At 39.0% G+C, this 27798-nt stretch overlaps 19 non-coding genes across 19 annotated transcripts; all 19 read left to right on the plus strand.

Moving 5' to 3' along the window:
• The first annotated feature begins 1660 nt into the window (after positions 1–1660).
• TRNAG-UCC (transfer RNA glycine (anticodon UCC)) lies at positions 1661–1732 on the plus strand. The gene has a single exon. It is a non-coding gene; the product is annotated as a tRNA-Gly (tRNA).
• Positions 1733–2667: 935 nt separating this feature from the next.
• On the plus strand, positions 2668–2739 carry TRNAG-UCC (transfer RNA glycine (anticodon UCC)). Its single transcript has one exon. It is a non-coding gene; the product is annotated as a tRNA-Gly (tRNA).
• Positions 2740–4029: 1290 nt separating this feature from the next.
• On the plus strand, positions 4030–4101 carry TRNAG-UCC (transfer RNA glycine (anticodon UCC)). The gene has a single exon. It is a non-coding gene; the product is annotated as a tRNA-Gly (tRNA).
• Positions 4102–4358: 257 nt separating this feature from the next.
• On the plus strand, positions 4359–4430 carry TRNAG-UCC (transfer RNA glycine (anticodon UCC)). The gene has a single exon. It is a non-coding gene; the product is annotated as a tRNA-Gly (tRNA).
• A 2605-nt stretch (positions 4431–7035) lies between these two features.
• TRNAG-UCC (transfer RNA glycine (anticodon UCC)) lies at positions 7036–7107 on the plus strand. Its single transcript has one exon. It is a non-coding gene; the product is annotated as a tRNA-Gly (tRNA).
• A 2926-nt stretch (positions 7108–10033) lies between these two features.
• On the plus strand, positions 10034–10105 carry TRNAG-UCC (transfer RNA glycine (anticodon UCC)). Its single transcript has one exon. It is a non-coding gene; the product is annotated as a tRNA-Gly (tRNA).
• A 1610-nt stretch (positions 10106–11715) lies between these two features.
• TRNAG-UCC (transfer RNA glycine (anticodon UCC)) lies at positions 11716–11787 on the plus strand. Its single transcript has one exon. It is a non-coding gene; the product is annotated as a tRNA-Gly (tRNA).
• A 2137-nt stretch (positions 11788–13924) lies between these two features.
• Positions 13925–13996, plus strand: TRNAG-UCC (transfer RNA glycine (anticodon UCC)). Its single transcript has one exon. It is a non-coding gene; the product is annotated as a tRNA-Gly (tRNA).
• Positions 13997–14263: 267 nt separating this feature from the next.
• On the plus strand, positions 14264–14335 carry TRNAG-UCC (transfer RNA glycine (anticodon UCC)). Its single transcript has one exon. It is a non-coding gene; the product is annotated as a tRNA-Gly (tRNA).
• A 2935-nt stretch (positions 14336–17270) lies between these two features.
• TRNAG-UCC (transfer RNA glycine (anticodon UCC)) lies at positions 17271–17342 on the plus strand. The gene has a single exon. It is a non-coding gene; the product is annotated as a tRNA-Gly (tRNA).
• Positions 17343–18278: 936 nt separating this feature from the next.
• On the plus strand, positions 18279–18350 carry TRNAG-UCC (transfer RNA glycine (anticodon UCC)). The gene has a single exon. It is a non-coding gene; the product is annotated as a tRNA-Gly (tRNA).
• Positions 18351–19976: 1626 nt separating this feature from the next.
• TRNAG-UCC (transfer RNA glycine (anticodon UCC)) lies at positions 19977–20048 on the plus strand. Its single transcript has one exon. It is a non-coding gene; the product is annotated as a tRNA-Gly (tRNA).
• Positions 20049–20315: 267 nt separating this feature from the next.
• Positions 20316–20387, plus strand: TRNAG-UCC (transfer RNA glycine (anticodon UCC)). The gene has a single exon. It is a non-coding gene; the product is annotated as a tRNA-Gly (tRNA).
• A 267-nt stretch (positions 20388–20654) lies between these two features.
• TRNAG-UCC (transfer RNA glycine (anticodon UCC)) lies at positions 20655–20726 on the plus strand. Its single transcript has one exon. It is a non-coding gene; the product is annotated as a tRNA-Gly (tRNA).
• Positions 20727–20993: 267 nt separating this feature from the next.
• TRNAG-UCC (transfer RNA glycine (anticodon UCC)) lies at positions 20994–21065 on the plus strand. The gene has a single exon. It is a non-coding gene; the product is annotated as a tRNA-Gly (tRNA).
• Positions 21066–21332: 267 nt separating this feature from the next.
• TRNAG-UCC (transfer RNA glycine (anticodon UCC)) lies at positions 21333–21404 on the plus strand. Its single transcript has one exon. It is a non-coding gene; the product is annotated as a tRNA-Gly (tRNA).
• Positions 21405–22972: 1568 nt separating this feature from the next.
• On the plus strand, positions 22973–23044 carry TRNAG-UCC (transfer RNA glycine (anticodon UCC)). The gene has a single exon. It is a non-coding gene; the product is annotated as a tRNA-Gly (tRNA).
• Positions 23045–25352: 2308 nt separating this feature from the next.
• On the plus strand, positions 25353–25424 carry TRNAG-UCC (transfer RNA glycine (anticodon UCC)). The gene has a single exon. It is a non-coding gene; the product is annotated as a tRNA-Gly (tRNA).
• Positions 25425–27679: 2255 nt separating this feature from the next.
• Positions 27680–27751, plus strand: TRNAG-UCC (transfer RNA glycine (anticodon UCC)). Its single transcript has one exon. It is a non-coding gene; the product is annotated as a tRNA-Gly (tRNA).
• Positions 27752–27798: the final 47 nt, after the last annotated feature.

The following is a 27798-nucleotide window of genomic DNA, read 5'->3' on the forward strand; positions in this document are numbered from 1 at the left end:
GCATAGCTGCCTTCCAAGCAGTTGACCTGGGTTCGATTCCCGGCCAACGCAGTTTTTTCATACTTCCAAATGTTACTACCATACTTCCAGCATGTTCTCGGATCAAAAGTTCATGAACAATGTTCAAAGCTTTGTAAAATGTATGATATCTTCCTATAAAAATTACTTTTGATTCCTTCCCTGTCTGAGGTACTCCTTTTATATTGTTTCAATCATTTCAGTCAAGCCATGGTGTAACATGGCATCATGGCATCTCGTGCATATTTTTAGAACATGTGACCTGACTTACGTACTTGGGAAATATTTGCTTTAGCAGACTCAGTCAAGCGTTGGTGGTATAGTGGTGAGCATAGCTTCCTTCCAAGCAGTTGACCCGGGTTCGATTCCCGGCCAACGCAGTTTTTTCATACTTCCAAATGTTATTGAGCATGTTCTCGGATCAAAAGTTCATGAACAATGTTCAAAGCTTTGTAAAATTCATGATATCTTCCTATAAAAAATACTTTTGATACCATCCCTGTCTGAGGTACTCCCTAAATATTGTTTCAATCATTTCAGTCAAGCCATGGTGTAACATGGCATCTCGTGCATATTTTTAGAACATGTGACCTGACTTACGTACTTGGGAAATATTTGCTTTAGCAGACTCAGTCAAGCAATGGTGTTATAGTGGTGAGCATAGCTGCCTTCAAAGCAGTTGACCCGGGTTTGATTCCCGGCCAACGCAGTTTTTTCATACTTCCAAATGTTATTGAGCATGTTCTCGGATCAAAAGTTCATTAACAATGTTCAAAGCTTTGTAAAATGTATGATATCTTCCTATAAAAATTACTTTTGATTCCATCCCTGTCTGAGGTACTCCTTTTATATTGTTTCAATCATTTCAGTCAAGCCATGGTGTAACATGGCATCTCGTGCATATTTTTAGAACATGTGACCTGACTTACGTACTTGGGAAATATTTGCTTTAGAAGACTCAGTCAAGCGTTGGTGGTATAGTGGTGAGCATAGCTGCCTTCCAAGCAGTTTACCCGGGTTCGATTCCCGGCCAACGCAGTTTTTTCATACTTCCAATTGTTATTGAGCATGTTCTCGGATCAAAAGTTCATGAACAATGTTCAAAGCTTTGTAAAATTCATGATATCTTCCTATAAAAAATACTTTTGATTCCATCCCTGTCTGAGGTACTCCCTAAATATTGTTTCAATCATTTCAGTCAAGCCATGGTGTAACATGGCATCTCGTGCATATTTTTAGAACATGTGACCTGACTTACGTACTTGGGAAATATTTGCTTTAGCAGACTCAGTCAAGCGTTGGTGGTATAGTGGTGTGCATAGCTGCCTTCCAAGCAGTTGACCCGGGTTCAAATCCCGGCCAACGCAGTTTTTTCATACTTCCAAATGTTACTACCATACTTCCAGCATGTTCTCGGATCAAAAGTTCATGAACAATGTTCAAAGCTTTGTAAAATGTATGATATCTTCCTATAAAAATTACTTTTGATTCCTTCCCTGTCTGAGGTACTCCTTTTATATTGTTTCAATCATTTCAGTCAAGCCATGGTGTAACATGGCATCATGGCATCTCGTGCATATTTTTAGAACATGTGACCTGACTTACGTACTTGGGAAATATTTGCTTTAGCAGACTCAGTCAAGCGTTGGTGGTATAGTGGTGAGCATAGCTGCCTTCCAAGCAGTTGACCCGGGTTCGATTCCCGGCCAACGCAGTTTTTTCATACTTCCAAATGTTACTACCATACTTCCAGCATGTTCTCGGATCAAAAGTTCATGAACAATGTTCAAAGCTTTGTAAAATGTATGATATCTTCCTATAAAAATTACTTTTGATTCCATCCCTGTCTGAGGTACTCCTTTTATATTGTTTCAATCATTTCAGTCAAGCCATGGTGTAACATGGCATCTCGTGCATATTTTTAGAACATGTAACCTGACTTACGTACTTGGGAAATATTTGCTTTAGCAGACTCAGTCAAGCAATGGTGTTATAGTGGTGAGCATAGCTGCCTTCAAAGCAGTTGACCCGGGTTTGATTCCCGGCCAACGCAGTTTTTTCATACTTCCAAATGTTATTGAGCATGTTCTCGGATCAAAAGTTCATTAACAATGTTCAAAGCTTTGTAAAATGTATGATATCTTCCTATAAAAATTACTTTTGATTCCATCCCTGTCTGAGGTACTCCTTTTATATTGTTTCAATCATTTCAGTCAAGCCATGGTGTAACATGGCATCTCGTGCATATTTTTAGAACATGTGACCTGACTTACGTACTTGGGAAATATTTGCTTTAGAAGACTCAGTCAAGCGTTGGTGGTATAGTGGTGAGCATAGCTGCCTTCCAAGCAGTTTACCCGGGTTCGATTCCCGGCCAACGCAGTTTTTTCATACTTCCAAATGTTACTACCATACTTGCAGCATGTTCTCGGATCAAAAGTTCATGAACATTGTTCAAAGCTTTGTAAAATGTATGATATCTTCCTATAAAAAATACTTTTGATTCCATCCCTGTCTGAGGTACTCCTTTTATATTGTTTCAATCATTTCAGTCAAGCCATGGTGTAACATGGCATCTCGTGCATATTTTTAGAACATGTAACCTGACTTACGTACTTGGGAAATATTTGCTTTAGCAGACTCAGTCAAGCGTTGGTGGTATAGTGGTGAGCATAGCTGCCTTCCAAGCAGTTGACCCGGGTTCGATTCCCGGCCAACGCAGTTTTTTCATACTTCCAAATGTTAATACCATACTTCCAGCATGTTCTCGGATCAAAAGTTCATGAACATTGTTCAAAGCTTTGTAAAATGTATGATATCTTCCTATAAAAATTACTTTTGATTCCATCCCTGTCTGAGGTACTCCTTTTATATTGTTTCAATCATTTCAGTCAAGCCATGGTGAAACATGGCATCTCGTGCATATTTTTAGAACATGTAACCTGACTTACGTACTTGGGAAATATTTGCTTTAGCAGACTCAGTCAAGCAATGGTGTTATAGTGGTGAGCATAGCTGCCTTCAAAGCAGTTGACCCGGGTTTGATTCCCGGCCAACGCAGTTTTTTCATACTTCCAAATGTTATTGAGCATGTTCTCGGATCAAAAGTTCATTAACAATGTTCAAAGCTTTGTAAAATGTATGATATCTTCCTATAAAAATTACTTTTGATTCCATCCCTGTCTGAGGTACTCCTTTTATATTGTTTCAATCATTTCAGTCAAGCCATGGTGTAACATGGCATCTCGTGCATATTTTTAGAACATGTGACCTGACTTACGTACTTGGGAAATATTTGCTTTAGAAGACTCAGTCAAGCGTTGGTGGTATAGTGGTGAGCATAGCTGCCTTCCAAGCAGTTTACCCGGGTTCGATTCCCGGCCAACGCAGTTTTTTCATACTTCCAAATGTTACTACCATACTTCCAGCATGTTCTCGGATCAAAAGTTCATGAACATTGTTCAAAGCTTTGTAAAATGTATGATATCTTCCTATAAAAAATACTTTTGATTCCATCCCTGTCTGAGGTACTCCTTTTATATTGTTTCAATCATTTCAGTCAAGCCATGGTGTAACATGGCATCATGGCATCTCGTGCATATTTTTAGAACATGTGACCTGACTTACGTACTTGGGAAATATTTGCTTTAGCAGACTCATTCAAGCGTTGGTGGTATAGTGGTGAGCATAGCTGCCTTCCAAACAGTTGACCCGGGTTCGAATCCAGGCCAACGCAGTTTTTTCATACTTCCAAATGTTACTACCATACTTCCAGCATGTTCTCGGATCAAAAGTTCATGAACAATATTCAAAGCTTTGTAAAATGTATGATATCTTCCTATAAAAATTACTTTTGATTCCTTCCCTGTCTGAGGTACTCCTTTTATATTGTTTCAATCATTTCAGTCAAGCCATGGTGTAACATGGCATCATGGCATCTCGTGCATATTTTTAGAACATGTGACCTGACTTACGTACTTGGGAAATATTTGCGTTAGCAGACTCAGTCAAGCGTTGGTGGTATAGTGGTGAGCATAGCTGCCTTCCAAGCAGTTGACCCGGGTTCGATTCCCGGCCAACGCAGTTTTTTCATACTTCCAAATGTTATTGCGCATGTTCTCGGATCAAAAGTTCATGAACAATGTTCAAAGCTTTGTAAAATTCATGATATCTTCCTATAAAAATTACTTTTGATTCCATCCCTGTCTGAGGTACTCCTTTTATATTGTTTCAATCATTTCAGTCAAGCCATGGTGTAACATGGCATCTCTTGCATATTTTTAGAACATGTAACCTGACTTACGTACTTGGGAAATATTTGCTTTAGCAGACTCAGTCAAGCGTTGGTGGTATAGTGGTGAGCATAGCTGCCTTCCAAGCAGTTGACCCGGGTTCGATTCCCGGCCAACGCAGTTTTTTCATACTTCCAAATGTTACTACCATACTTCCAGCATGTTCTCGGATCAAAAGTTCATGAACAATGTTCAAAGCTTTGTAAAATGTATGATATCTTCCTATAAAAATTACTTTTGATTCCATCCCTGTCTGAGGTACTCCTTTTATATTGTTTCAATCATTTCAGTCAAGCCATGGTGTAACATGGCATCTCTTGCATATTTTTAGAACATGTAACCTGAATTACGTACTTGGGAAATATTTGCTTTAGCAGACTCAGTCAAGCGTTGGTGGTATAGTGGTGAGCATAGCTGCCTTCAAAGCAGTTGACCCGGGTTCGATTCCCGGCCAACGCAGTTTTTTCATACTTCCAAATGTTATTGAGCATGTTCTCGGATCAAAAGTTAATGAACAATGTTCAAAGCTTTGTAAAATTCATGATATCTTCCTATAAAAAATACTTTTGATTCCATCCCTGTCTGAGGTACTCCCTAAATATTGTTTCAATCATTTCAGTCAAGCCATGGTGTAACATGGCATCTCGTGCATATTTTTAGTACATGTGACCTGACTTACGTACTTGGGAAATATTTGCTTTAGCAGACTCAGTCAAGCGTTGGTGGTATAGTGGTGAGCATTGCTGCTTCCAAGCAGTTGACCCGGGTTCGATTCCCGGCCAACGCAGTTTTTTCATACTTCCAAATGTTATTGAGCATGTTCTCGGATCAAAAGTTCATGAACAATGTTCAAAGCTTTGTAAAATTCATGATATCTTCCTATAAAAAATACTTTTGATTCCATCCCTGTCTGAGATACTCCCTAAATATTGTTTCAATCATTTCAGTCAAGCCATGGTGTAACATGGCATCTCGTGCATATTTTTAGAACATGTGACCTGACTTACGTACTTGGGAAATATTTTCTTTAGCAGACTCAGTCAAGAGTTGGTGGTATAGTGGTGAGCATAGCTGCCTTCCAAGCAGTTGACCTGGGTTCGATTCCCGGCCAACGCAGTTTTTTCATACTTCCAAATGTTACTACCATACTTCCAGCATGTTCTCGGATCAAAAGTTCATGAACAATGTTCAAAGCTTTGTAAAATGTATGATATCTTCCTATAAAAATTACTTTTGATTCCTTCCCTGTCTGAGGTACTCCTTTTATATTGTTTCAATCATTTCAGTCAAGCCATGGTGTAACATGGCATCATGGCATCTCGTGCATATTTTTAGAACATGTGACCTGACTTACGTACTTGGGAAATATTTGCTTTAGCAGACTCAGTCAAGCGTTGGTGGTATAGTGGTGAGCATAGCTTCCTTCCAAGCAGTTGACCCGGGTTCGATTCCCGGCCAACGCAGTTTTTTCATACTTCCAAATGTTATTGAGCATGTTCTCGGATCAAAAGTTCATGAACAATGTTCAAAGCTTTGTAAAATTCATGATATCTTCCTATAAAAAATACTTTTGATACCATCCCTGTCTGAGGTACTCCCTAAATATTGTTTCAATCATTTCAGTCAAGCCATGGTGTAACATGGCATCTCGTGCATATTTTTAGAACATGTGACCTGACTTACGTACTTGGGAAATATTTGCTTTAGCAGACTCAGTCAAGCAATGGTGTTATAGTGGTGAGCATAGCTGCCTTCAAAGCAGTTGACCCGGGTTTGATTCCCGGCCAACGCAGTTTTTTCATACTTCCAAATGTTATTGAGCATGTTCTCGGATCAAAAGTTCATTAACAATGTTCAAAGCTTTGTAAAATGTATGATATCTTCCTATAAAAATTACTTTTGATTCCATCCCTGTCTGAGGTACTCCTTTTATATTGTTTCAATCATTTCAGTCAAGCCATGGTGTAACATGGCATCTCGTGCATATTTTTAGAACATGTGACCTGACTTACGTACTTGGGAAATATTTGCTTTAGAAGACTCAGTCAAGCGTTGGTGGTATAGTGGTGAGCATAGCTGCCTTCCAAGCAGTTTACCCGGGTTCGATTCCCGGCCAACGCAGTTTTTTCATACTTCCAATTGTTATTGAGCATGTTCTCGGATCAAAAGTTCATGAACAATGTTCAAAGCTTTGTAAAATTCATGATATCTTCCTATAAAAAATACTTTTGATTCCATCCCTGTCTGAGGTACTCCCTAAATATTGTTTCAATCATTTCAGTCAAGCCATGGTGTAACATGGCATCTCGTGCATATTTTTAGAACATGTGACCTGACTTACGTACTTGGGAAATATTTGCTTTAGCAGACTCAGTCAAGCGTTGGTGGTATAGTGGTGTGCATAGCTGCCTTCCAAGCAGTTGACCCGGGTTCAAATCCCGGCCAACGCAGTTTTTTCATACTTCCAAATGTTACTACCATACTTCCAGCATGTTCTCGGATCAAAAGTTCATGAACAATGTTCAAAGCTTTGTAAAATGTATGATATCTTCCTATAAAAATTACTTTTGATTCCTTCCCTGTCTGAGGTACTCCTTTTATATTGTTTCAATCATTTCAGTCAAGCCATGGTGTAACATGGCATCATGGCATCTCGTGCATATTTTTAGAACATGTGACCTGACTTACGTACTTGGGAAATATTTGCTTTAGCAGACTCAGTCAAGCGTTGGTGGTATAGTGGTGAGCATAGCTGCCTTCCAAGCAGTTGACCCGGGTTCGATTCCCGGCCAACGCAGTTTTTTCATACTTCCAAATGTTACTACCATACTTCCAGCATGTTCTCGGATCAAAAGTTCATGAACAATGTTCAAAGCTTTGTAAAATGTATGATATCTTCCTATAAAAATTACTTTTGATTCCATCCCTGTCTGAGGTACTCCTTTTATATTGTTTCAATCATTTCAGTCAAGCCATGGTGTAACATGGCATCTCGTGCATATTTTTAGAACATGTAACCTGACTTACGTACTTGGGAAATATTTGCTTTAGCAGACTCAGTCAAGCGTTGGTGGTATAGTGGTGAGCATAGCTGCCTTCCAAGCAGTTGACCCGGGTTCGATTCCCGGCCAATGCAGTTTTTTCATACTTCCAAATGTTACTACCATACTTCCAGCATGTTCTCGGATCAAAAGTTCATGAACAATGTTCAAAGCTTTGTAAAATGTATGATATCTTCCTATAAAAATTACTTTTGATTCCATCCCTGTCTGAGGTACTCCTTTTATATTGTTTCAATCATTTCAGTCAAGCCATGGTGTAACATGGCATCTCGTGCATATTTTTAGAACATGTAACCTGACTTACGTACTCGGGAAATATTTGCTTTAGCAGACTCAGTCAAGCGTTGGTGGTATAGTGGTGAGCATAGCTGCCTTCCAAGCAGTTGACCCGGGTTCGATTCCCGGCCAGCGCAGTTTTTTCATACTTCCAAATGTTATTGCGCATGTTCTCGGATCAAAAGTTCATGAACAATGTTCAAAGCTTTGTAAAATTCATGTTATCTTCCTATAAAAAACACTTTTGATTCCATCCCTGTCTGAGGTACTCCCTAAATATTGTTTCAATCATTTCAGTCAAGCCATGGTGTAACATGGCATCTCGTGCATATTTTTAGTACATGTGACCTGACTTACGTACTTGGGAAATATTTGCTTTAGCAGACTCAGTCAAGCAATGGTGTTATAGTGGTGAGCATAGCTGCCTTCAAAGCAGTTGACCCGGGTTCGATTCCCGGCCAACGCAGTTTTTTCATACTTCCAAATTTTATTGAGCATGTTCTCGGATCAAAAGTTCATTAACAATGTTCAAAGCTTTGTAAAATGTATGATATCTTACAATAAAAATTACTTTTGATTCCATCCCTGTCTGAGGTACTCCTTTTATATTGTTTCAATGATTTCAGTCAAGCCATGGTGTAACATGGCATCTCATGCATATTTTTAGAACATGTGAAATGACTTACGTACTTGGGAAATATTTGCTTTAGCAGACTTAGTCAAGCGTTGGTGGTATAGTGGTGAGCATTGCTGCTTCCAAGCAGTTGACCCGGGTTCGATTCCCGGCCAACGCAGTTTTTTCATACTTCCAAATGTTATTGAGCATGTTCTCGGATCAAAAGTTCATGAACAATGTTCAAAGCTTTGTAAAATTCATGATATCTTCCTATAAAAAATACTTTTGATTCCATCCCTGTCTGAGATACTCCCTAAATATTGTTTCAATCATTTCAGTCAAGCCATGGTGTAACATGGCATCTCGTGCATATTTTTAGAACATGTGACCTGACTTACGTACTTGGGAAATATTTGCTTTAGCAGACTCAGTCAAGCAATGGTGTTATAGTGGTGAGCATAGCTGCCTTCAAAGCAGTTGACCCGGGTTTGATTCCCGGCCAACGCAGTTTTTTCATACTTCCAAATGTTACTACCATACTTCCAGCATGTTCTCGGATCAAAAGTTCATGAACAATGTTCAAAGCTTTGTAAAATGTATGATATCTTCCTATAAAAATTACTTTTGATTCCTTCCCTGTCTGAGGTACTCCTTTTATATTGTTTCAATCATTTCAGTCAAGCCATGGTGTAACATGGCATCATGGCATCTCGTGCATATTTTTAGAACATGTGACCTGACTTACGTACTTGGGAAATATTTGCTTTAGCAGACTCAGTCAAGCGTTGGTGGTATAGTGGTGAGCATAGCTTCCTTCCAAGCAGTTGACCCGGGTTCGATTCCCGGCCAACGCAGTTTTTTCATACTTCCAAATGTTATTGAGCATGTTCTCGGATCAAAAGTTCATGAACAATGTTCAAAGCTTTGTAAAATTCATGATATCTTCCTATAAAAAATACTTTTGATACCATCCCTGTCTGAGGTACTCCCTAAATATTGTTTCAATCATTTCAGTCAAGCCATGGTGTAACATGGCATCTCGTGCATATTTTTAGAACATGTGACCTGACTTACGTACTTGGGAAATATTTGCTTTAGCAGACTCAGTCAAGCAATGGTGTTATAGTGGTGAGCATAGCTGCCTTCAAAGCAGTTGACCCGGGTTTGATTCCCGGCCAACGCAGTTTTTTCATACTTCCAAATGTTATTGAGCATGTTCTCGGATCAAAAGTTCATTAACAATGTTCAAAGCTTTGTAAAATGTATGATATCTTCCTATAAAAATTACTTTTGATTCCATCCCTGTCTGAGGTACTCCTTTTATATTGTTTCAATCATTTCAGTCAAGCCATGGTGTAACATGGCATCTCGTGCATATTTTTAGAACATGTGACCTGACTTACGTACTTGGGAAATATTTGCTTTAGAAGACTCAGTCAAGCGTTGGTGGTATAGTGGTGAGCATAGCTGCCTTCCAAGCAGTTTACCCGGGTTCGATTCCCGGCCAACGCAGTTTTTTCATACTTCCAAATGTTATTGCGCATGTTCTCGGATCAAAAGTTCATGAACAATGTTCAAAGCTTTGTAAAATTCATGATATCTTCCTATAAAAATTACTTTTGATTCCATCCCTGTCTGAGGTACTCCTTTTATATTGTTTCAATCATTTCAGTCAAGCCATGGTGTAACATGGCATCTCTTGCATATTTTTAGAACATGTAACCTGACTTACGTACTTGGGAAATATTTGCTTTAGCAGACTCAGTCAAGCGTTGGTGGTATAGTGGTGAGCATAGCTGCCTTCCAAGCAGTTGACCCGGGTTCGATTCCCGGCCAACGCAGTTTTTTCATACTTCCAAATGTTACTACCATACTTCCAGCATGTTCTCGGATCAAAAGTTCATGAACAATGTTCAAAGCTTTGTAAAATGTATGATATCTTCCTATAAAAATTACTTTTGATTCCATCCCTGTCTGAGGTACTCCTTTTATATTGTTTCAATCATTTCAGTCAAGCCATGGTGTAACATGGCATCTCTTGCATATTTTTAGAACATGTAACCTGAATTACGTACTTGGGAAATATTTGCTTTAGCAGACTCAGTCAAGCGTTGGTGGTATAGTGGTGAGCATAGCTGCCTTCAAAGCAGTTGACCCGGGTTCGATTCCCGGCCAACGCAGTTTTTTCATACTTCCAAATGTTATTGAGCATGTTCTCGGATCAAAAGTTAATGAACAATGTTCAAAGCTTTGTAAAATTCATGATATCTTCCTATAAAAAATACTTTTGATTCCATCCCTGTCTGAGGTACTCCCTAAATATTGTTTCAATCATTTCAGTCAAGCCATGGTGTAACATGGCATCTCGTGCATATTTTTAGTACATGTGACCTGACTTACGTACTTGGGAAATATTTGCTTTAGCAGACTCAGTCAAGCGTTGGTGGTATAGTGGTGAGCATTGCTGCTTCCAAGCAGTTGACCCGGGTTCGATTCCCGGCCAACGCAGTTTTTTCATACTTCCAAATGTTATTGAGCATGTTCTCGGATCAAAAGTTCATGAACAATGTTCAAAGCTTTGTAAAATTCATGATATCTTCCTATAAAAAATACTTTTGATTCCATCCCTGTCTGAGATACTCCCTAAATATTGTTTCAATCATTTCAGTCAAGCCATGGTGTAACATGGCATCTCGTGCATATTTTTAGAACATGTGACCTGACTTACGTACTTGGGAAATATTTTCTTTAGCAGACTCAGTCAAGAGTTGGTGGTATAGTGGTGAGCATAGCTGCCTTCCAAGCAGTTGACCTGGGTTCGATTCCCGGCCAACGCAGTTTTTTCATACTTCCAAATGTTACTACCATACTTCCAGCATGTTCTCGGATCAAAAGTTCATGAACAATGTTCAAAGCTTTGTAAAATGTATGATATCTTCCTATAAAAATTACTTTTGATTCCTTCCCTGTCTGAGGTACTCCTTTTATATTGGTTCAATCATTTCAGTCAAGCCATGGTGTAACATGGCATCATGGCATCTCGTGCATATTTTTAGAACATGTGACCTGACTTACGTACTTGGGAAATATTTGCTTTAGCAGACTCAGTCAAGCGTTGGTGGTATAGTGGTGAGCATAGCTTCCTTCCAAGCAGTTGACCCGGGTTCGATTCCCGGCCAACGCAGTTTTTTCATACTTCCAAATGTTACTACCATACTTCAAGCATGTTCTCGGATCAAAAGTTCATGAACAATGTTCAAAGCTTTGTAAAATGTATGATATCTTCCTATAAAAATTACTTTTGATTCCATCCCTGTCTGAGGTACTCCTTTTATATTGTTTCAATCATTTCAGTCAAGCCATGGTGTAACATGGCATCTCGTGCATATTTTTAGAACATGTGACCTGACTTACGTACTTGGGAAATATTTGCTTTAGCAGACTCAGTCAAGCGTTGGTGGTATAGTGGTGAGCATAGCTGCCTTCCAAGCAGTTGACCCGGGTTCGATTCCCGGCCAACGCAGTTTTTTCATACTTCCAAATGTTACTACCATACTTCAAGCATGTTCTCGGATCAAAAGTTCATGAACAATGTTCAAAGCTTTGTAAAATGTATGATATCTTCCTATAAAAATTACTTTTGATTCCATCCCTGTCTGAGGTACTCCTTTTATATTGTTTCAATCATTTCAGTCAAGCCATGGTGTAACATGGCATCTCGTGCATATTTTTAGAACATGTAACCTGACTTACGTACTTGGGAAATATTTGCTTTGTAAAATTCATGATATCTTCCTATAAAAAATACTTTTGATTCCATCCCTGTCTGAGGTACTCCCTAAATATTGTTTCAATTATTTCAGTCAAGCCATGGTGTAACATGGCATCTCATGCATATTTTTAGAACATGTGAAATGACTTACGTACTTGGGAAATATTTGCTTTAGCAGACTCAGTCAAGCGTTGGTGGTATAGTGGTGAGCATTGCTGCTTCCAAGCAGTTGACCCGGGTTCGATTCCCGGCCAACGCAGTTTTTTCATACTTCCAAATGTTATTGAGCATGTTCTCGGATCAAAAGTTCATGAACAATGTTCAAAGCTTTGTAAAATTCATGATATCTTCCTATAAAAAATACTTTTGATTCCATCCCTGTCTGAGATACTCCCTAAATATTGTTTCAATCATTTCAGTCAAGCCATGGTGTAACATGGCATCTCGTGCATATTTTTAGAACATGTGACCTGACTTACGTACTTGGGAAATATTTTCTTTAGCAGACTCAGTCAAGAGTTGGTGGTATAGTGGTGAGCATAGCTGCCTTCCAAGCAGTTGACCTGGGTTCGATTCCCGGCCAACGCAGTTTTTTCATACTTCCAAATGTTACTACCATACTTCCAGCATGTTCTCGGATCAAAAGTTCATGAACAATGTTCAAAGCTTTGTAAAATGTATGATATCTTCCTATAAAAATTACTTTTGATTCCATCCCTGTCTGAGGTACTCCTTTTATATTGTTTCAATCATTTCAGTCAAGCCATGGTGTAACATGGCATCATGGCATCTCGTGCATATTTTTAGAACATGTGACCTGACTTACGTACTTGGGAAATATTTGCTTTAGCAGACTCAGTCAAGCGTTGGTGGTATAGTGGTGAGCATAGCTTCCTTCCAAGCAGTTGACCCGGGTTCGATTCCCGGCCAACGCAGTTTTTTCATACTTCCAAATGTTACTACCATACTTCAAGCATGTTCTCGGATCAAAAGTTCATGAACAATGTTCAAAGCTTTGTAAAATGTATGATATCTTCCTATAAAAATTACTTTTGATTCCATCCCTGTCTGAGGTACTCCTTTTATATTGTTTCAATCATTTCAGTCAAGCCATGGTGTAACATGGCATCTCGTGCATATTTTTAGAACATGTGACCTGACTTACGTACTTGGGAAATATTTGCTTTAGCAGACTCAGTCAAGCGTTGGTGGTATAGTGGTGAGCATAGCTGCCTTCCAAGCAGTTGACCCGGGTTCGATTCCTGGCCAACGCAGTTTTTTCATACTTCCAAATGTTACTACCATACTTCAAGCATGTTCTCGGATCAAAAGTTCATGAACAATGTTCAAAGCTTTGTAAAATGTATGATATCTTCCTATAAAAATTACTTTTGATTCCATCCCTGTCTGAGGTACTCCTTTTATATTGTTTCAATCATTTCAGTCAAGCCATGGTGTAACATGGCATCTCGTGCATATTTTTAGAACATGTGACCTGACTTACGTACTTGGGAAATATTTGCTTTAGCAGACTCAGTCAAGCGTTGGTGGTATAGTGGTGAGCATAGCTGCCTTCCAAGCAGTTGACCTGGGTTCGATTCCCGGCCAACGCAGTTTTTTCATACTTCCAAATGTTACTACCATACTTCCAGCATGTTCTCGGATCAAAAGTTCATAAACAATGTTCAAAGCTTTGTAAAATGTATGATATCTTCCTATAAAAATTACTTTTGATTCCTTCCCTGTCTGAGGTACTCCTTTTATATTGTTTCAATCATTTCAGTCAAGCCATGGTGTAACATGGCATCATGGCATCTCGTGCATATTTTTAGAACATGTGACCTGACTTACGTACTTGGGAAATATTTGCTTTAGCAGACTCAGTCAAGCGTTGGTGGTATAGTGGTGAGCATAGCTGCCTTCCAAGCAGTTGACCCGGGTTCGATTCCCGGCCAACGCAGTTTTTTCATACTTCCAAATGTTACTACCATACTTCCAGCATGTTCTCGGATCAAAAGTTCATGAACAATGTTCAAAGCTTTGTAAAATGTATGATATCTTCCTATAAAAATTACTTTTGATTCCATCCCTGTCTGAGGTACTCCTTTTATATTGTTTCAATCATTTCAGTCAAGCCATGGTGTAACATGGCATCTCTTGCATATTTTTAGAACATGTAACCTGACTTACGTACTTGGGAAATATTTGCTTTAGCAGACTCAGTCAAGCGTTGGTGGTATAGTGGTGAGCATAGCTGCCTTCCAAGCAGTTGACCCGGGTTCGATTCCCGGCCAACGCAGTTTTTTCATACTTCCAAATGTTACTACCATACTTCCAGCATGTTCTCGGATCAAAAGTTCATGAACAATGTTCAAAGCTTTGTAAAATGTATGATATCTTCCTATAAAAATTACTTTTGATTCCATCCCTGTCTGAGGTACTCCTTTTATATTGTTTCAATCATTTCAGTCAAGCCATGGTGTAACATGGCATCTCTTGCATATTTTTAGAACATGTAACCTGAATTACGTACTTGGGAAATATTTGCTTTAGCAGACTCAGTCAAGGGTTGGTGGTATAGTGGTGAGCATAGCTGCCTTCAAAGCAGTTGACCCGGGTTCGATTCCCGGCCAACGCAGTTTTTTCATACTTCCAAATGTTATTGAGCATGTTCTCGGATCAAAAGTTAATGAACAATGTTCAAAGCTTTGTAAAATTCATGATATCTTCCTATAAAAAATACTTTTGATTCCATCCCTGTCTGAGGTACTCCCTAAATATTGTTTCAATCATTTCAGTCAAGCCATGGTGTAACATGGCATCTCGTGCATATTTTTAGTACATGTGACCTGACTTACGTACTTGGGAAATATTTGCTTTAGCAGACTCAGTCAAGCAATGGTGTTATAGTGGTGAGCATAGCTGCCTTCAAAGCAGTTGACCTGGGTTCGATTCCCGGCCAACGCAGTTTTTTCATACTTCCAAATTTTATTGAGCATGTTCTCGGATCAAAAGTTCATTAACAATGTTCAAAGCTTTGTAAAATGTATGATATCTTCCTATAAAAATTACTTTTGATTCCATCCCTGTCTGAGGTACTCCTTTTATATTGTTTCAATTATTTCAGTCAAGCCATGGTGTAACATGGCATCTCATGCATATTTTTAGAACATGTGAAATGACTTACGTACTTGGGAAATATTTGCTTTAGCAGACTCAGTCAAGCGTTGGTGGTATAGTGGTGAGCATTGCTGCTTCCAAGCAGTTGACCCGGGTTCGATTCCCGGCCAACGCAGTTTTTTCATACTTCCAAATGTTATTGAGCATGTTCTCGGATCAAAAGTTCATGAACAATGTTCAAAGCTTTGTAAAATTCATGATATCTTCCTATAAAAAATACTTTTGATTCCATCCCTGTCTGAGATACTCCCTAAATATTGTTTCAATCATTTCAGTCAAGCCATGGTGTAACATGGCATCTCGTGCATATTTTTAGAACATGTGACCTGACTTACGTACTTGGGAAATATTTTCTTTAGCAGACTCAGTCAAGAGTTGGTGGTATAGTGGTGAGCATAGCTGCCTTCCAAGCAGTTGACCTGGGTTCGATTACCGGCCAACGCAGTTTTTTCATACTTCCAAATGTTACTACCATACTTCCAGCATGTTCTCGGATCAAAAGTTCATGAACAATGTTCAAAGCTTTGTAAAATGTATGATATCTTCCTATAAAAATTACTTTTGATTCCTTCCCTGTCTGAGGTACTCCCTAAATATTGTTTCAATCATTTCAGTCAAGCCATGGTGTAACATGGCATCTCGTGCATATTTTTAGTACATGTGACCTGACTTACGTACTTGGGAAATATTTGCTTTAGCAGGCTCAGTCAAGCAATGGTGTTATAGTGGTGAGCATAGCTGCCTTCAAAGCAGTTGACCTGGGTTCGATTCCCAGCCAACGCAGTTTTTTCATACTTCCAAATTTTATTGAGCATGTTCTCGGATCAAAAGTTCATTAACAATGTTCAAAGCTTTGTAAAATGTATGATATCTTCCTATAAAAATTACTTTTGATTCCATCCCTGTCTGAGGTACTCCTTTTATATTGTTTCAATTATTTCAGTCAAGCCATGGTGTAACATGGCATCTCATGCATATTTTTAGAACATGTGAAATGACTTACGTACTTGGGAAATATTTGCTTTAGCAGACTCAGTCAAGCGTTGGTGGTATAGTGGTGAGCATTGCTGCTTCCAAGCAGTTGACCCGGGTTCGATTCCCGGCCAACGCAGTTTTTTCATACTTCCAAATGTTATTGAGCATGTTCTCGGATCAAAAGTTCATGAACAATGTTCAAAGCTTTGTAAAATTCATGATATCTTCCTATAAAAAATACTTTTGATTCCATCCCTGTCTGAGATACTCCCTAAATATTGTTTCAATCATTTCAGTCAAGCCATGGTGTAACATGGCATCTCGTGCATATTTTTAGAACATGTGACCTGACTTACGTACTTGGGAAATATTTTCTTTAGCAGACTCAGTCAAGAGTTGGTGGTATAGTGGTGAGCATAGCTGCCTTCCAAGCAGTTGACCTGGGTTCGATTCCCGGCCAACGCAGTTTTTTCATACTTCCAAATGTTACTACCATACTTCCAGCATGTTCTCGGATCAAAAGTTCATGAACAATGTTCAAAGCTTTGTAAAATGTATGATATCTTCCTATAAAAATTACTTTTGATTCCTTCCCTGTCTGAGGTACTCCTTTTATATTGTTTCAATCATTTCAGTCAAGCCATGGTGTAACATGGCATCATGGCATCTCGTGCATATTTTTAGAACATGTGACCTGACTTACGTACTTGGGAAATATTTGCTTTAGCAGACTCAGTCAAGCGTTGGTGGTATAGTGGTGAGCATAGCTTCCTTCCAAGCAGTTGACCCGGGTTCGATTCCCGGCCAACGCAGTTTTTTCATACTTCCAAATGTTACTACCATACTTCAAGCATGTTCTCGGATCAAAAGTTCATGAACAATGTTCAAAGCTTTGTAAAATGTATGATATCTTCCTATAAAAATTACTTTTGATTCCACCCCTGTCTGAGGTACTCCTTTTATATTGTTTCAATCATTTCAGTCAAGCCATGGTGTAACATGGCATCTCGTGCATATTTTTAGAACATGTGACCTGACTTACGTACTTGGGAAATATTTGCTTTAGCAGACTCAGTCAAGCGTTGGTGGTATAGTGGTGAGCATAGCTGCCTTCCAAGCAGTTGACCCGGGTTCGATTCCCGGCCAACGCAGTTTTTTCATACTTCCAAATGTTACTACCATACTTCAAGCATGTTCTCGGATCAAAAGTTCATGAACAATGTTCAAAGCTTTGTAAAATTCATGATATCTTCCTATTAAAAATTACTTTTGATTCCATCCCTGTCTGAGGTACTCCCTAAATATTGTTTCAATCATTTCAGTCAAGCCATGGTGTAACATGGCATCTCGTGCATATTTTTAGTACATGTGACCTGACTTACGTACTTGGGAAATATTTGCTTTAGCAGACTCAGTCAAGCAATGGTGTTATAGTGGTGAGCATAGCTGCCTTCAAAGCAGTTGACCCGGGTTTGATTCCCGGCCAACGCAGTTTTTTCATACTTCCAAATTTTATTGAGCATGTTCTCGGATCAAAAGTTCATTAACAATGTTCAAAGCTTTGTAAAATGTATGATATCTTCCTATAAAAATTACTTTTGATTCCATCCCTGTCTGAGGTACTCCTTTTATATTGTTTCAATCATTTCAGTCAAGCCATGGTGTAACATGGCATCTCGTGCATATTTTTAGAACATGTAACCTGACTTACGTACTTGGGAAATATTTGCTTTAGCAGACTCAGTCAAGCGATGGTGTTATAGTGGTGAGCATAGCTGCCTTCAAAGCAGTTGACCCGGGTTCGATTCCCGGCCAACGCAGTTTTTTCATACTAACAAATGTTACTACCATACTTCCAGCATGTTCTCGGATCAAAAGTTCATGAACATTGTTCAAAGCTTTGTAAAATGTATGATATCTTCCTATAAAAATTACTTTTGATTCCATCCCTGTCTAAGGTACTCCTTTTATATTGTTTCAATCATTTCAGTCAAGCCATGGTGTAACATGGCATCTCGTGCATATTTTTAGAACATGTAACCTGACTTACGTACTTGGGAAATATTTGCTTTAGCAGACTCAGTCAAGCGTTGGTGGTATAGTGGTGAGCATAGCTGCCTTCCAAGCAGTTGACCCGGGTTCGATTCCCGGCCAACGCAGTTTTTTCATACTTCCAAATGTTATTGAGCATGTTCTCGGATCAAAAGTTCATGAACAATGTTCAAAGCTTTGTAAAATTCAAGATATCTTCCTATAAAAAATACTTTTGATTCCATCCCTGTCTGAGGTACTCCCTAAATATTGTTTCAATCATTTCAGTCAAGCCATGGTGTAACATGGCATCTCGTGCATATTTTTAGAACATGTGACCTGACTTACGTACTTGGGAAATATTTGCTTTAGCAGACTCAGTCAAGCAATGGTGTTATAGTGGTGAGCATAGTGGTCAGCTGCCTTCAAAGCAGTTGACCCGGGTTCGATTCCCAGCCAACGCAGTTTTTTCATACTTCCAAATGTTCTCGGATAACTCAGCATGTTCTCGGATCAAAAGTTCATTAACAATGTTCAAAGCTTTGTAAAATGTATGATATCTTCCTATAAAAATTACTTTTGATTCCTTCCCTGTCTGAGGTACTCCTTTTATATTGTTTCAATCATTTCAGTCAAGCCATGGTGTAACATGGCATCATGGCATCTCGTGCATATTTTTAGAACATGTGACCTGACTTACGTACTTGGGAAATATTTGCTTTAGCAGACTCAGTCAAGCGTTGGTGGTATAGTGGTGAGCATAGCTTCCTTCCAAGCAGTTGACCCGGGTTCGATTCCCGGCCAACGCAGTTTTTTCATACTTCCAAATGTTACTACCATACTTCAAGCATGTTCTCGGATCAAAAGTTCATGAACAATGTTCAAAGCTTTGTAAAATGTATGATATCTTCCTATAAAAATTACTTTTGATTCCATCCCTGTCTGAGGTACTCCTTTTATATTGTTTCAATCATTTCAGTCAAGCCATGGTGTAACATGGCATCTCGTGCATATTTTTAGAACATGTGACCTGACTTACGTACTTGGGAAATATTTGCTTTAGCAGACTCAGTCAAGCGTTGGTGGTATAGTGGTGAGCATAGCTGCCTTCCAAGCAGTTGACCCGGGTTCGATTCCCGGCTAACGCAGTTTTTTCATACTTCCAAATGTTACTACCATACTTCAAGCATGTTCTCGGATCAAAAGTTCATGAACAATGTTCAAAGCTTTGTAAAATGTATGATATCTTCCTATAAAAATTACTTTTGATTCCATCCCTGTCTGAGGTACTCCTTTTATATTGTTTCAATCATTTCAGTCAAGCCATGGTGTAACATGGCATCTCGTGCATATTTTTAGAACATGTAACCTGACTTACGTACTTGGGAAATATTTGCTTTAGCAGACTCAGTCAAGCGTTGGTGGTATAGTGGTGAGCATAGCTTCCTTCCAAGCAGTTGACCCGGGTTCGATTCCCGGCCAACGCAGTTTTTTCATACTTCCAAATGTTACTACCATACTTCAAGCATGTTCTCGGATCAAAAGTTCATGAACAATGTTCAAAGCTTTGTAAAATGTATGATATCTTCCTATAAAAATTACTTTTGATTCCACCCCTGTCTGAGGTACTCCTTTTATATTGTTTCAATCATTTCAGTCAAGCCATGGTGTAACATGGCATCTCGTGCATATTTTTAGAACATGTGACCTGACTTACGTACTTGGGAAATATTTGCTTTAGCAGACTCAGTCAAGCGTTGGTGGTATAGTGGTGAGCATAGCTGCCTTCCAAGCAGTTGACCCGGGTTCGATTCCCGGCCAACGCAGTTTTTTCATACTTCCAAATGTTACTACCATACTTTAAGCATGTTCTCGGATCAAAAGTTCATGAACAATGTTCAAAGCTTTGTAAAATGTATGATATCTTCCTATAAAAATTACTTTTGATTCCATCCCTGTCTGAGGTACTCCTTTTATATTGTTTCAATCATTTCAGTCAAGCCATGGTGTAACATGGCATCTCGTGCATATTTTTAGAACATGTGACCTGACTTACGTACTTGGGAAATATTTGCTTTAGCAGACTCAGTCAAGCGTTGGTGGTATAGTGGTGAGCATAGCTGCCTTCCAAGCAGTTGACCCGGGTTCGATTCCCGGCCAACGCAGTTTTTTCATACTTCCAAATGTTACTACCATACTTCAAGCATGTTCTCGGATCAAAAGTTCATGAACAATGTTCAAAGCTTTGTAAAATGTATGATATCTTCCTATAAAAATTACTTTTGATTCCATCCCTGTCTGAGGTACTCCTTTTATATTGTTTCAATCATTTCAGTCAAGCCATGGTGTAACATGGCATCTCGTGCATATTTTTAGAACATGTAACCTGACTTACGTACTTGGGAAATATTTGCTTTAGCAGACTCAGTCAAGCGTTGGTGGTATAGTGGTGAGCATAGCTGCCTTCCAAGCAGTTGACCCGGGTTCGATTCCCGGCCAACGCAGTTTTTTCATACTTCCAAATGTTACTACCATACTTCAAGCATGTTCTCGGATCAAAAGTTCATGAACAATGTTCAAAGCTTTGTAAAATGTATGATATCTTCCTATAAAAATTACTTTTGATTCCATCCCTGTCTGAGGTACTCCTTTTATATTGTTTCAATCATTTCAGTCAAGCCATGGTGTAACATGGCATCTCGTGCATATTTTTAGAACATGTGACCTGACTTACGTACTTGGGAAATATTTGCTTTAGCAGACTCAGTCAAGCGTTGGTGGTATAGTGGTGAGCATAGCTGCCTTCCAAGCAGTTGACCCGGGTTCGATTCCCGGCCAACGCAGTTTTTTCATACTTCCAAATGTTACTACCATACTTCAAGCATGTTCTCGGATCAAAAGTTCATGAACAATGTTCAAAGCTTTGTAAAATGTATGATATCTTCCTATAAAAATTACTTTTGATTCCATCCCTGTCTGAGGTACTCCTTTTATATTGTTTCAATCATTTCAGTCAAGCCATGGTGTAACATGGCATCTCGTGCATATTTTTAGAACATGTAACCTGACTTACGTACTTGGGAAATATTTGCTTTAGCAGACTCAGTCAAGCGTTGGTGGTATAGTGGTGAGCATAGCTGCCTTCCAAGCAGTTGACCCGGGTTCGATTCCCGGCCAACGCAGTTTTTTCATACTTCCAAATGTTATTGCGCATGTTCTCGGATCAAAAGTTCATGAACAATGTTCAAAGCTTTGTAAAATTCATGATATCTTCCTATAAAAATTACTTTTGATTCCATCCCTGTCTGAGGTACTCCTTTTATATTGTTTCAATCATTTCAGTCAAGCCATGGTGTAACATGGCATCTCGTGCATATTTTTAGAACATGTGACCTGACTTACGTACTTGGGAAATATTTGCTTTAGCAGACTCAGTCAAGCCTTGGTGGTATAGTGGTGAGCATAGCTGCCTTCCAAGCAGTTGACCCGGGTTCGATTCCCGGCCAACGCAGTTTTTTCATACTTCCAAATGTTATTGAGCATGTTCACGGATCAAAAGTTCATGAAAAATGTTCAAAGCTTTGTAAAATTCATGATATCTTCCTATAAAAAATACTTTTGATTCCATCCCTGTCTGAGGTACTCCCTAAATATTGTTTCAATCATTTCAGTCAAGCCATGGTGTAACATGGCATCTCGTGCATATTTTTAGTACATGTGACCTGACTTACGTACTTGGGAAATATTTGCTTTAGCAGACTCAGTCAAGCAATGGTGTTATAGTGGTGAGCATAGCTGCCTTCAAAGCAGTTGACCCGGGTTTGATTCCCGGCCAACGCAGTTTTTTCATACTTCCAAATTTTATTGAGCATGTTCTCGGATCAAAAGTTCATTAACAATGTTCAAAGCTTTGTAAAATGTATGATATCTTCCTATAAAAATTACTTTTGATTCCATCCCTGTCTGAGGTACTCCTTTTATATTGTTTCAATCATTTCAGTCAAGCCATGGTGTAACATGGCATCTCATGCATATTTTTAGAACATGTGAAATGACTTACGTACTTGGGAAATATTTGCTTTAGCAGACTCAGTCAAGCGTTGGTGGTATAGTGGTGAGCATTGCTGCTTCCAAGCAGTTGACCCGGGTTCGATTCCCGGCCAACGCAGTTTTTTCATACTTCCAAATGTTATTGAGCATGTTCTCGGATCAAAAGTTCATGAACAATGTTCAAAGCTTTGTAAAATTCATGATATCTTCCTATAAAAAATACTTTTGATTCCATCCCTGTCTGAGGTACTCCCTAAATATTGTTTCAATCATTTCAGTCAAGCCATGGTGTAACATGGCATCTCGTGCATATTTTTAGAACATGTGACCTGACTTACGTACTTGGGAAATATTTTCTTTAGCAGACTCAGTCAAGCGTTGGTGGTATAGTGGTGAGCATAGCTGCCTTCCAAGCAGTTGACCCGGGTTCGATTCCCGGCCATACTTCCAAATGTTACTACCATACTTCAAGCATGTTCTCGGATCAAAAGTTCATGAACAATGTTCAAAGCTTTGTAAAATGTATGATATCTTCCTATAAAAATTACTTTTGATTCCATCCCTGTCTGAGGTACTCCTTTTATATTGTTTCAATCATTTCAGTCAAGCCATGGTGTAACATGGCATCTCGTGCATATTTTTAGAACATGTGACCTGACTTACGTACTTGGGAAATATTTGCTTTAGCAGACTCAGTCAAGCGTTGGTGGTATAGTGGTGAGCATAGCTGCCTTCCAAGCAGTTGACCCGGGTTCGATTCCCGGCCAACGCAGTTTTTTCATACTTCCAAATGTTATTGCGCATGTTCTCGGATCAAAAGTTCATGAACAATGTTCAAAGCTTTGTAAAATTCATGATATCTTCCTATAAAAATTACTTTTGATTCCATCCCTGTCTGAGGTACTCCTTTTATATTGTTTCAATCATTTCAGTCAAGCCATGGTGTAACATGGCATCTCGTGCATATTTTTAGAACATGTGACCTGACTTACGTACTTGGGAAATATTTGCTTTAGCAGACTCAGTCAATCCTTGGTGGTATAGTGGTGAGCATAGCTGCCTTCCAAGCAGTTGACCCGGGTTCGATTCCCGGCCAACGCAGTTTTTTCATACTTCCAAATGTTATTGAGCATGTTCTCGGATCAAAAGTTCATGAACAATGTTCAAAGCTTTGTAAAATTCATGATATCTTCCTATAAAAAATACTTTTGATTCCATCCCTGTCTGAGGTACTCCCTAAATATTGTTTCAATCATTTCAGTCAAGCCATGGTGTAACATGGCATCTCGTGCATATTTTTAGTACATGTGACCTGACTTACGTACTTGGGAAATATTTGCTTTAGCAGACTCAGTCAAGCAATGGTGTTATAGTGGTGAGCATAGCTGCCTTCAAAGCAGTTGACCCGGGTTTGATTCCCGGCCAACGCAGTTTTTTCATACTTCCAAATTTTATTGAGCATGTTCTCGGATCAAAAGTTCATTAACAATGTTCAAAGCTTTGTAAAATGTATGATATCTTCCTATAAAAATTACTTTTGATTCCATCCCTGTCTGAGGTACTCCTTTTATATTGTTTCAATCATTTCAGTCAAGCCATGGTGTAACATGGCATCTCGTGCATATTTTTAGAACATGTAACCTGACTTACGTACTTGGGAAATATTTGCTTTAGCAGACTCAGTCAAGCGATGGTGTTATAGTGGTGAGCATAGCTGCCTTCAAAGCAGTTGACCCGGGTTCGATTCCCGGCCAACGCAGTTTTTTCATACTAACAAATGTTACTACCATACTTCCAGCATGTTCTCGGATCAAAAGTTCATGAACATTGTTCAAAGCTTTGTAAAATGTATGATATCTTCCTATAAAAATTACTTTTGATTCAATGTTCAAAGCTTTGTAAAATTCATGATATCTTCCTATAAAAATTACTTTTGATTCCATCCCTGTCTGAGGTACTCCTTTTATATTGTTTCAATCATTTCAGTCAAGCCATGGTGTAACATGGCATCTCGTGCATATTTTTAGAACATGTGACCTGACTTACGTACTTGGGAAATATTTGCTTTAGCAGACTCAGTCAAGCCTTGGTGGTATAGTGGTGAGCATAGCTGCCTTCCAAGCAGTTGACCCGGGTTCGATTCCCGGCCAACGCAGTTTTTTCATACTTCCAAATGTTATTGAGCATGTTCTCGGATCAAAAGTTCATGAACAATGTTCAAAGCTTTGTAAAATTCATGATATCTTCCTATAAAAAATACTTTTGATTCCATCCCTGTCTGAGGTACTCCCTAAATATTGTTTCAATCATTTCAGTCAAGCCATGGTGTAACATGGCATCTCGTGCATATTTTTAGTACATGTGACCTGACTTACGTACTTGGGAAATATTTGCTTTAGCAGACTCAGTCAAGCAATGGTGTTATAGTGGTGAGCATAGCTGCCTTCAAAGCAGTTGACCCGGGTTTGATTCCCGGCCAACGCAGTTTTTTCATACTTCCAAATTTTATTGAGCATGTTCTCGGATCAAAAGTTCATTAACAATGTTCAAAGCTTTGTAAAATGTATGATATCTTCCTATAAAAATTACTTTTGATTCCATCCCTGTCTGAGGTACTCCTTTTATATTGTTTCAATCATTTCAGTCAAGCCATGGTGTAACATGGCATCTCGTGCATATTTTTAGAACATGTAACCTGACTTACGTACTTGGGAAATATTTGCTTTAGCAGACTCAGTCAAGCGATGGTGTTATAGTGGTGAGCATAGCTGCCTTCAAAGCAGTTGACCCGGGTTCGATTCCCGGCCAACGCAGTTTTTTCATACTAACAAATGTTACTACCATACTTCCAGCATGTTCTCGGATCAAAAGTTCATGAACATTGTTCAAAGCTTTGTAAAATGTATGATATCTTCCTATAAAAATTACTTTTGATTCCATCCCTGTCTAAGGTACTCCTTTTATATTGTTTCAATCATTTCAGTCAAGCCATGGTGTAACATGGCATCTCGTGCATATTTTTAGAACATGTAACCTGACTTACGTACTTGGGAAATATTTGCTTTAGCAGACTCAGTCAAGCGTTGGTGGTATAGTGGTGAGCATAGCTGCCTTCCAAGCAGTTGACCCGGGTTCGATTCCCGGCCAACGCAGTTTTTTCATACTTCCAAATGTTATTGAGCATGTTCTCGGATCAAAAGTTCATGAACAATGTTCAAAGCTTTGTAAAATTCAAGATATCTTCCTATAAAAAATACTTTTGATTCCATCCCTGTCTGAGGTACTCCCTAAATATTGTTTCAATCATTTCAGTCAAGCCATGGTGTAACATGGCATCTCGTGCATATTTTTAGAACATGTGACCTGACTTACGTACTTGGGAAATATTTGCTTTAGCAGACTCAGTCAAGCAATGGTGTTATAGTGGTGAGCATAGTGGTCAGCTGCCTTCAAAGCAGTTGACCCGGGTTCGATTCCCAGCCAACGCAGTTTTTTCATACTTCCAAATGTTCTCGGATAACTCAGCATGTTCTCGGATCAAAAGTTCATTAACAATGTTCAAAGCTTTGTATAATGTATGATAGCTTAATATAAAAATTACTTTTGATTCCATCCCTGTCTTCAGTCAAGCCATGGTGTAACATGGCATCTCGTGCATATTTTTAGAACATGTGACCTGACTTACGTACTTGGGAAATATTTGCTTTAGCAGACTCAGTTAAGCGTTGGTGGTATAGTGGTGAGCATAGCTGCCTTCCAAACAGTTGACCCGGGTTCGAATCCCGGCCAACGCAGTTTTTTCATACTTCCAAATGTTACTACCATACTTCCAGCATGTTCTCGGATCAAAAGTTCATGAACAATGTTCAAAGCTTTGTAAAATGTATGATATCTTCCTATAAAAATTACTTTTGATTCCTTCCCTGTCTGAGGTACTCCTTTTATATTGTTTCAATCATTTCAGTCAAGCCATGGTGTAACATGGCATCTCGTGCATATTTTTAGAACATGTAACCTGACTTACGTACTTGGGAAATATTTGCTTTAGCAGACTCAGTCAAGCGTTGGTGGTATAGTGGTGAGCATAGCTGCCTTCCAAGCAGTTGACCCAGGTTCGATTCCCGGCCAACGCAGTTTTTTCATACTTCCAAATGTTACTACCATACTTCCAGCATGTTCTCGGATCAAAAGTTCATGAACAATGTTCAAAGCTTTGTAAAATTCATGATATCTTCCTATAAAAAATACTTTTGATTCCATCCCTGTCTGAGGTACTCCCTAAATATTGTTTCAATCATTTCAGTCAAGCCATGGTGTAACATGGCATCTCGTGCATATTTTTAGTACATGTGACCTGACTTACGTACTTGGGAAATATTTGCTTTAGCAGACTCAGTCAAGCAATGGTGTTATAGTGGTGAGCATAGCTGCCTTCAAAGCAGTTGACCCGGGTTCGATTCCCGGCCAACGCAGTTTTTTTATACTTACAAATGTTACTACCATACTTCCAGCATGTTCTCGGATCAAAAGTTCATGAACATTGTTCAAAGCTTTGTAAAATGTATGATATCTTCCTATAAAAATTACTTTTGATTCCATCCCTGTCTAAGGTACTCCTTTTATATTGTTTCAATCATTTCAGTCAAGCCATGGTGTAACATGGTATCTCGTGCATATTTTTAGAACATGTAACCTGACTTACGTACTTGGGAAATATTTGCTTTAGCAGACTCAGTCAAGCGTTGGTGGTATAGTGGTGAGCATAACTGCCTTCCAAGCAGTTGACCCGGGTTCGATTCCCGGCCAACGCAGTTTTTTCATACTTCCAAATGTTATTGAGCATGTTCTCGGATCAAAAGTTCATGAACAATGTTCAAAGCTTTGTAAAATTCATGATATCTTCCTATAAAAAATACTTTTGATTCCATCCCTGTCTGAGGTACTCCCTAAATATTGTTTCAATCATTTCAGTCAAGCCATGGTGTAACATGGCATCTCGTGCATATTTTTAGAACATGTGACCTGACTTACGTACTTGGGAAATATTTGCTTTAGCAGACTCAGTCAAGCAATGGTGTTATAGTGGTGAGCATAGCTGCCTTCAAAGCAGTTGACCCGGGTTCGATTCCCGGCCAACGCAGTTTTTTCATACTAACAAATGTTACTACCATACTTCCAGCATGTTCTCGGATCAAAAGTTCATGAACATTGTTCAAAGCTTTGTAAAATGTATGATATCTTCCTATAAAAATTACTTTTGATTCCATCCCTGTCTAAGGTACTCCTTTTATATTGTTTCAATCATTTCAGTCAAGCCATGGTGTAACATGGCATCTCGTGCATATTTTTAGAACATGTAACCTGACTTACGTACTTGGGAAATATTTGCTTTAGCAGACTCAGTCAAGCGTTGGTGGTATAGTGGTGAGCATAGCTGCCTTCCAAGCAGTTGACCCGGGTTCGATTCCCGGCCAACGCAGTTTTTTCATACTTCCAAATGTTATTGAGCATGTTCTCGGATCAAAA

This window comes from Crinia signifera, chromosome 3, assembly GCF_055691185.1.
Source record: "Crinia signifera chromosome 3, ASM5569118v1, whole genome shotgun sequence".
NCBI lineage: Eukaryota > Metazoa > Chordata > Amphibia > Anura > Myobatrachidae > Crinia > Crinia signifera.